Here is a 9554-nt window from a genome sequence, read left to right on the forward strand (position 1 = left end):
AAGGTCGAGACCTTAAATTTTTCCGGCTTATCAAAGCAACAATTTGCATAAATCAGTGCCATACCTGCCACGCCTCAGTACTTGAGAATGCCAGTGCTATTGGACAGCGCCCTTCGGCTGCACTAAATGCATTCACTTACATTCACTGCTATTCACTTCTATTCAATTTTATTCGCCCGTGTTGCCAACCAGCTGCAACAACAAAGAATATATATAAAAAAAAAGAAGAGAAAACAGAAACGCGTCCAGTGGCCAAGCAATTAATGGCCAACACGCTTAATCATCAATTGCGATTCTGCAAACGCAAAACTAACCCACAAGCAAACAAACATGCAAATGGTGCAGAGGGGTTGCTGCGGGCGGGCTGTATTGGGTGTAGTGGGGTGCAAATAGACAACGCGCCAAGTGTTGTGCCATAAAAAATGGCATGCAAATACATTAAGCACACAGCAAAAACAGCAACAACAAGCGCTTCACATGCACAGTGCTTAAAAGCATTAAAACTTATATGAAAACTTATTTCCTGAGCTCGTTTCTCAGGCTGTCCTGTGACCTAAGCTGTAGGGCTGTCAATGTCAAGCTTCTTAAGATTGTTTAACTAGAATGTATTTGCACTGAATTTAAGATTTATCAAAGCTTTTTCCTCAAATTCCAATAAGATTGATATGGATTCACACTTAAACAGCATTAAAATGTCGGCAATTTTTGAACACTATTCAAATGTTAGCTCATAAGCAGAACGTTTTTCAACAGTATTCAAAACAGTATTCATTACAAATATTAGCTCTAAGGGCATAACATTTTTGACAGTATTCAAATGTTAGTCACTTAAAATGTAAGCTTATTTTAAAGTTTGGCTTATTGGCATTTTTTCTAGAAGCATTAACAGACAAGATTCCAAACTCAACAAAACTTTCCCGTGATTCGGTTCACGGTTCGAATCAAGGCCTTAAGGTTTTGTGCGCGAACCAGATTTTCCACCAGCTTTTTAGTGCGTACCTTGCGCAGTTTACACAAATACAAAAACTTAGCAATCATTTAATTTAAATAAAATTTGTTATTATTCATACGGCAAACTTTGTTGATAACCAAGCCCTGTTTGTTTGGATAATATGTTTCGAGTCAGATTTCATGGTTTCATTAAAAGGCGCGCGCATGCCTTTGCCTACGGTCTCCAGCTGTGAGATTGGGCCCTGCAAGCTGCAATTACATATATGATTGCTACAGTTAGATTTATATGAGAATCCTTTGCCCTAACGGCCGATTAGGCGCCCACTGTGCGCTGATGGGGGCGTATGAATGACAACAAATACCAATGAAATTGAGCGCCCAACTACTCTTTCCAAAAATAAACCCTTGCCCCACTGCCCGGCGTCGGCGTGGGTGTGGGCCTGGGCGTGTGGCGGCAAGCTGGAAAATCGGTATATAAACAACAAAGGAAGCAGCACAAAAAAAATAGCAGCAGCAACAACAACAACAGCAGCAGCAGCAGCAAGAACAAGAGCAGGCGACGCTGACTGTAAAAGTTAAGGAAAATATTTACAAATGAATTAACGTAATGAAAATAAACTAGCGCACAGATACATGACAATGCTGTTGATGATGATGATGACGTTGACAATGATAATCATAATTTCCTTGTTTTTGCCTTATTTTTTTACTGCTGTCATCGGTGGCCATAATGAAGTTAGCTGATGACGCCGTGGCCGCCCCAGATCCATAAATGATAAGTGCGTAGTAGAAAAACTATTTAGCTGCACCACAAAGCCCATGATACTCATAAGCATGTGTGTATGCATACATACATATATATGTGTACATGTTCCCAGTCTGATAAGATATGGTAAATGCAGCGCCTGACCATAAACCTATTAAATTTTAGGACCTCAGATCGGGTGTGTTGACCTTGGCCCACTAATTAACTCAATTTGAAATAACGAAAATCGAGAAAAAACAAAATGATAAATCTAGCAATAAGTTTAGCTGATTGTTCGATAAAATAGATTCGATCAATCATGCATATACACATAGTCTATACTATACGAAAGTACTCGGCGCTGTTCGGCCTTAAAAACGCACCAACGACAGCAAGATAAGATGCCGCTTCAACTTCAACCACACGACTCAGCAATCTGCTTTACACATATACAAATCATGAATATTGTTGAATTTAAGCCAGCAACCTACCGATTGTTAGTCCTACGCTCAAGCACCAAAGCCACGCAGCATGACGTCACATTCAAAGTTCTTAATTAAATAAGTTAAGTTAATAAATTTTAAAATAAGACTTTTAACAAAGATAGTTTAATGAAAGTCAACTTAAAATCCGCTTATAACCTAGAAAAACATACCATTTTTAAAATCCCCTTGTCTGTTTTCAGCTTTTTAATTCTATTTCTAATTTCTGAAGCTGTGCCAATTGGGAGCCTGACTTCCACCAGCTGATCAAATAGCCATTCAATTGGTTTGCCTTGTGCTGTGCCATGCAATTTGCACTTTTCAGTTCGGTTTCGATGGCAAAGCAACCATATAATTTACTCTCGGCATAGATTAGAGCGCATAATCTCAATTATATCAATTGCTTGATCAACCCACACACAAATTGACAAAGGCAAACACATTCAGTCACATTCAGACGCATTCACAAGCTCATTACCACTGCAAAATAGACCATTCATGGTAGGTTTGCCAGCTGAGAACTGACAATTTGTCTACGAATGCCCAAAAATTTGAATAGAAGAGATTAGCAAGCATTGAATGGAAAGTATTTGGCACACATTGAGATTCCATTGATGTATTTTCGAGCATTAAGTTTCTTAAAGTTGAAACAAAATACATATAAACGTGTATATATACATATACATATTTAAGGAGTTTAAAGCTGTTGAGATAGTAAGCAAAAAATTTAAAAGACTTTTCCCGCAAATTTTGCACAATTTCGGGCGGATTAGCAAACACTTTCGTCACATGAGGTTCCTACATTTAAAATATGCAATGATCACAACCAATCAGGCAGTTAAAAAGTCTGTCAATCAGTTAATCAGCCAATAAGTCAGTCTGTCAGACAGTCTATCAGTCAGTGCTTTAGTAGGTCAATCAGTCAGTTGGTCAGTCAATCAGTTGGTCATTTAGTCAGTCAGCCAATAAGTAAGGCAGTCAGATAGTCAATCAATCAGTCAGTCATTCAGTAAGTCAATCAGCCAGTCAGTCAGGCAGTCTATCAGTCAATCAATTAGTAAGACAATCAATCAGTCCATCAGTCAGTCAATCATTTAGTGAGTCAAGCCATCAGTCCGTCACACAATCAATCAGTCAATCAGCTAAGCAGTCAGACAGTCAGACAGTCAATCAATCAATCAGTCTGTCTAGCAATCAGTCAGATTAAAGGTCAGTCAGTCAAAAATTCAGTGAATCAGTCGGTTCGTCAATTATTCTGTCACTCAGTTAATCAGTCAGTCAATCAGTCAACCTATTAATCTGTCAATCAGTCAGTCAAATACATTTAAAGAAACGAAATTTCTATATTGAATAACGCGTTTTCCGAACGATTCGTACCAGTACCAAAAAATATCTTGGGGCTGAATATGAAATTAGGCAGTTCTATTATTTGGCAAGGATAAACAGGCTGTGCCGCGTTCACAAGAAAAAATGGGATTTGTTTGTGTTTCTCTACATTTTTTGGCGATTTGCTTGGGCCTTTGCCTTGGACGTTTAAACAGCTCCCCGGTTGGCAATAAACGAAATTTTAGTGCAACTAGAGTAGACCGAAACGCCAGGGCAAGAAGTCGCCAACAACGCAGAACAAATTAGACTAAGAGATACAATATGGTAAGCCTTTGAAGCAGCAGTAGCCAAAGATTATTTGTTTTGGCCAGACAGACAGACAGACACTCAGGCAGACTGAGAAATGGATGGAAGAAAAGGCAGCGGATTCGCTGCGTTCTTTGTTTGCTTTGTACCCATCTCAGTCCCTTAGAGGAACGCGTCCTTGCACTCAAACGGAATTTTCTATCAGCATGTGGCTTGGGTATGCTCTTTGTTTAACGCCAGCGCACAATCGATACGGCAATATATATACACACATATTTAGATATTTAGATATAGGTGTGTATTTGTGTTTGGGTGTGTATAAACGGGAAGAGCATTACAAATTAGAATAACTGGCATAAAACTCGACCAAAAATGGCCATCGAATGGCGTGAATAAATAGGGGCCAAATAAAGCGCTATCCAAAGTCCAAATGGATTTTATCTTAAATTTATTCATGTAGATAATACGCTCTAGAGCTATTACACACAAAAGCCCATAAAAGACTAAGACCGCATGCAACAAATGTTACGAGCACCTCCTGATGCCGAATCCCCAAACAGCCAATTAGGCAAGTAACTGGGCATAATATTGGGTATGTGGTATCTAAAGAGGGGGCAGCCTGTGCCAAAGTAGCTGCAGATTATACGCCTGAAGGAGTATCACATATCATATAATATTTATATTCATCTAAGCAGAGGCTATGAGAAGCATAAGCATAGAGTAGACTACTTTGAATCCTTTGCATCCTGTAATGAATTGACTTATTAGAAAGGATATCGAAACAGACTTCAACAATATCTCAACATGAGAGTGACTTATCTATCCAAATATATACATCGACATATATATTTTAAGCTTCCAAGAAAATTTAGATTTTACATGACAGCCATTCCAACTAGGAGCAAAAGAAAAACCCAAGCCGATTGCTGAAATTGATCGGGAATATATATAGTTTATGGGATCGACCTGGTTATTTTCTACACATTTTCTGACAAAATAATTACACCCTCGACATGATTATAGAAATAAGACCAGTAATAAGTAATGGGAGTAAGAGAGAGACAGAGATAGAAAAGGAGAAAGAAAGAAAGAACTGTGAGATCTGTCCAAATCCAAAACTTTTAACTCAGCTATAACGTAATTGAGGCTTTTGAAATGCAGATTCCTCTAGGGGATCGCTTGCTGGCCTTAAAAAGATGCTGCTGCTGCTCTAGCTTCGAGTCCTACTCCGGCTCCGGCTCCATCTCCAGCTCCGTCCATCATGTTTTGCTCGTGCAATCAACAAGCGTTTTCATTGCAATTAGCGAGGTTTCATGGCTTTTACGGGCTAGCAGCACAGCAGTCCCAGTTCCAGTTGCTTTATGCAGTCATCAGCGTTGGTCCACATTCAGGATCTGAGTGACTGGCTTCGGCGACAGCGCCCATGACAAGACGTGAGATGACGCACGACTGCCTCCTAGGCACGCGCTGCTTGCCTAGACTTGCCTCGACCATACGGCGCTGTCGCCGTACTACCAACTAACTGACTAACTTGTCGCTTTGTAGAAAAGTTTACTGGCCCGCCCCTTTTTTTATATTTGTAGCTGGCGGAAATTGTCACTGCACAATATCCGTTGATTTGTGCGCATGAAAATGAAATCCATTGACATGAAATGACAGCAGCTACACCTTGGCCGGGCAAAGCGGCAAAACGGAGACTAGCAAATTATGCAGGCATAGGCATCGGCATCGCTTGCACGTCATCAGCAAACGGGCACAAAGTAACGGCCATTGTCGTCATCATTGAACTTGGAACTTGACGGAAATGACTTGCACCGGGGCACGGGATGGGCCCAGGCCAAACCGGGCCCAGGCCCTGGGCAGGCGCCAAATTCCCTCCGGTATTCGTATCGCATGACCAATTAGCTGGGCAGGAAATGCAAAAGCTTTGGCGCACAGCTCAAGTGTATTTGACGATCTGACCCTAAGTAAATCAACCCTTTGGTGGGCTTAGCCACAACCAAACATCAGTTAAGCCCCCTCACCCACACACGGCCAGCTAGGCCCTTAGTCTTTTTATTATTTACTTTCAATTCCCCAAACAGCGTCGCAGCATTTGCCATTTTAACATACCGAAAAAACACAAACACACTATATACACGTTGGAAAACCTTTTGCGGTTGCTTGCCATTAACATAAAGAACTGAAGATAAACTATGTTGGTTCTGGCTGAGTGGACTGGGCGTGTGGGAGAGGCCAGACGGCCACCAAAAAATAAATAAATAAATAAATATATACATATATATATATTAAAATGCCCAAATTGAAACGAGGAGGCGGCAAGTAAAAGTTACCATTTTCCTCCCTTTTTTCGCTTTCTGTGCCACTGGGGACCCACATCCAGGTGGATAAGCAGAAGGCAAAACGAAAAGCAAAGGCACAGATGACAATGAAGCCAACATCGCCTGTCAATACGTGCGTCACAACGACAGTCAGTCAGTCAGTCACATTTTCTTGAGGGAATGTCAATAAGCATACCCTAAGCAAAGGCTTTGTGTACTATTATTACACTGTGCAGTATGTGACAAGCAGTGCATACAAACTATTGCCTATCGACTATCGGGTGTGACAGCTTTTGTTAGTTTTACAACACTACATTAGACAAAGGCTTAGTTTAGGGAGGTGAAATATCACAATAATGCATAGAGTACATATATTTTTTATAAATATGTTTAAAATATGCATTGATTCGGAGAAGAGCATTTTAATTAAAATAAAATTTAATAATATTTTATTCTCTGAATATAGTTAAGTTTTGAAGAGTAAATCCTGTGACTTTGTCAACAAATGCAAAATTAAATCTTATTTCCGCAATTTTTTAGCAAATTTCGTTAGTGCATTCGAAGTTGGCTTTGGGATGTAACTTTTCTTTTGTAAACTTGTTTCCTTTTTGCCTTTTTGGGGGAGGCCACACTTTGGCATTCAATGGCCCTCGGGGCATGGCTGGGAGGCAGCAACACGTCGCGCAGACAAAACTCATAAAGTATATTAACAAAATGTTCGATTGCACTATGGCTTGTGCTTTTCTTCTTGCTCCTTTTTTTTGAGTACTTTTTGTGCCATGTCCTGGATGTGTCTACATTCCCAGTATAGCGATTTGCCTGCCCCAAGCGTCCACCCACCTGTCTGCCCTTGCATGACAAGCGGGTATCAATGTGTCCATATCTATGTCTCAGCCCTTGGCCTACAAGCCCATCGCACTCTCACTGGATCTGTGCCTATTTCTCGTTAAAAATTGTAGGCGTTCCGATGCCTTAAACTTATTTGGCTATTATATCATATTTCAACGAGAGCGTCATTAAATGGGCGTTCGTCTTTGGAATCTTTGCTTGAGCGCCATTATTCGAAATATTAAAAGGTAGACATATAAATTTGTTCAATTTGAAACTGCAAATGTGGCAGTTGCTTGTCAAGCGTCCATTATGTCCAACAACGGCTTGGATTACAGAACACCGAAAAGGTTTAGGACAAAAAATTGCAACTGCCATTTCTACCAAATTCTATTCTTTTTTTTTAATTATTATATTCTTTAGCTGTGTGGCTACAACTTAATTGGAAAATCAATCGACAGCAGTTTCATTTATTGTTTTTGTAGATTTAACAAAGGGTTACGAATATGAATCGCTTGGAAACGAGTAAATGGATTCGATGATGTGTTGATGATTGTTTCCCAGCTGACAAATCGAATGCAAATATTCAAATCTCCATATAAAAGCTATTGTACTATACAACAGACTTGTAAACAAAGCTACACTTAAACATTTAATGGAATTGAATTCAATGCTAACGAACTATACAACGAAAATGATGTCCTTGTATGTGACCGTGTTTATGTGCGCGTGTGTGTTAGCGTTGGCGCGTTGTATGTGGTGTATGTTGTACGAACAGCAATCAAACTGTTGAATCCGGCCCAAAGGACGTGCAGCAAAAAATAATAAAAAAAAATAGCAGCCGCTGTTACCGTGGATGTCACATGTTCTCCATCCTTTCACAAAAGGACCTCAGCTCTACAACTCAGCTTCCTGTAAGTGTAGTAGATGTTGCTTTTTATTTATATACTATACAAAAAAACAAGAACAACATTCGCAGAATTCCATTCGTGCTGACGCCATTAAACAGCAATTTACATTGGCATTCAGATGCGAGTATCAACTAACTTAACCTTTAACTCATATTTCTAGTCCGTCTGACTGCTGCTGCAGCTGCTCCGCCTTTTCCACTGACAGTTTGCTTTGACTATTTATAAAAATGGTTGGTGGACTTTTCTAAAAGTTTAATATTAATTACAGATGCTGGCTTTTCGAGAATATTTTATACATATCAAGTAGAGTCGACATCAGAAGTAGCACTAAAAGCTTTTATTGACAAGTTGATTGACATAAATCGCGGTAACGCATTAAAGAAGGCAATAATTATAACTATAACTAGAATTATGAATCATTATCTTGAAGGAATAAGTATTTAAAAAAAATGCTTTATTTAAAAAAAAAATTGTTTCTATGTAAATCGAAATGAACGCTTTGTGTAACTTTTTGGGATCAAAAGTAAACCACTTAAATGGCTTGAGACCGAAATTTGAAAATTTATTTGAGCAAAAGCCTGACCTTAAACCAAATTAGTTTCATAAAACAAGCCTGAACCAAGCTTAAAAAATGTTTAATGAACCAAGCTTAAAAATGTTTAATATGGTTGGTTCGAAGAAAAAGTTTATTGCAAAAAGTGTAAAAAAAACGAATACAATTATTAAACTATATGTAAATATTTTATTTATGTTAATATTCAATTTTTGATAAATTAAAATGTTCAATTGAGAATTTCAAGATATTTAACGTACCAAGAGAGTACACAGATGTGGCAAATCAGCTTTACGAATCGGACATTTGTTGAAGTCGTGCTGATCGAGTTCTTAGCCAATATAGAGGCCGCCCAGCAGGCAGCTGCAATTTTCAGCAGTAATACAACTACACTTTTCGACCTGCGTAAGGAACAAATGGTAGCTGCCACAGACATGTGTATATGCTGTCGATTTTATTGTTGCCACAAGAGTAAAACTGCATGCAACAGATGCAACGTTAAGTAATCTAATTAAAAGTTACTCTATTGCAACTTGTTGTCGACGATGTTGCCGCCCACAAAATTTGGCGCCAAGGCAATCCGTTTAGTTAGCTTGCTTGCAGGTTTGCCAACGACCTGGACAGCATTGTATTCGAAGAGTTTACTATTAATGTGCTTAATGCACACACACGCACATACACGCACGCACACACACACAGGCACAGGCACGCACACTCGTCCACATGTGTGTGCTACATAAAAATAAAAAAAACTGTGCTCTATTCGCTTTAATTACAATTTATAGATGCTTCAAGTTGCCGGTACACAAAACAAAATGGCGGCAGCCCAAAAGGTAACAATGCCACCAGCTAAATGGGCCAAACTGCCAAAAAAGACAACAAGTAAGAGGTTCTAGTCGGGAGCTCCCGACTAGGGGATACCCTGAACCCTCTTCTTCCAACATAAAATGCATATATATATTCTATTTTAGAAGCTATATGTCAAGTTTGGTGACTCTAGCTCTTATTATTTACCAAAATTGCCCAAAAAACAGGATATCGATATCGATTTTTATCGATTGCTTGGAAACGGAGTAAGTTATCGATTATCGGAAACAAACTCGATCTGCGCGGGAGCTAGGAGCACCTACA

This window comes from Drosophila novamexicana, unplaced genomic scaffold (assembly GCF_003285875.2).
Source record: "Drosophila novamexicana strain 15010-1031.04,08,12 unplaced genomic scaffold, DnovRS2.1 tig00001583-arrow-arrow-pilon, whole genome shotgun sequence".
Lineage (NCBI taxonomy): Eukaryota > Metazoa > Arthropoda > Insecta > Diptera > Drosophilidae > Drosophila > Drosophila novamexicana.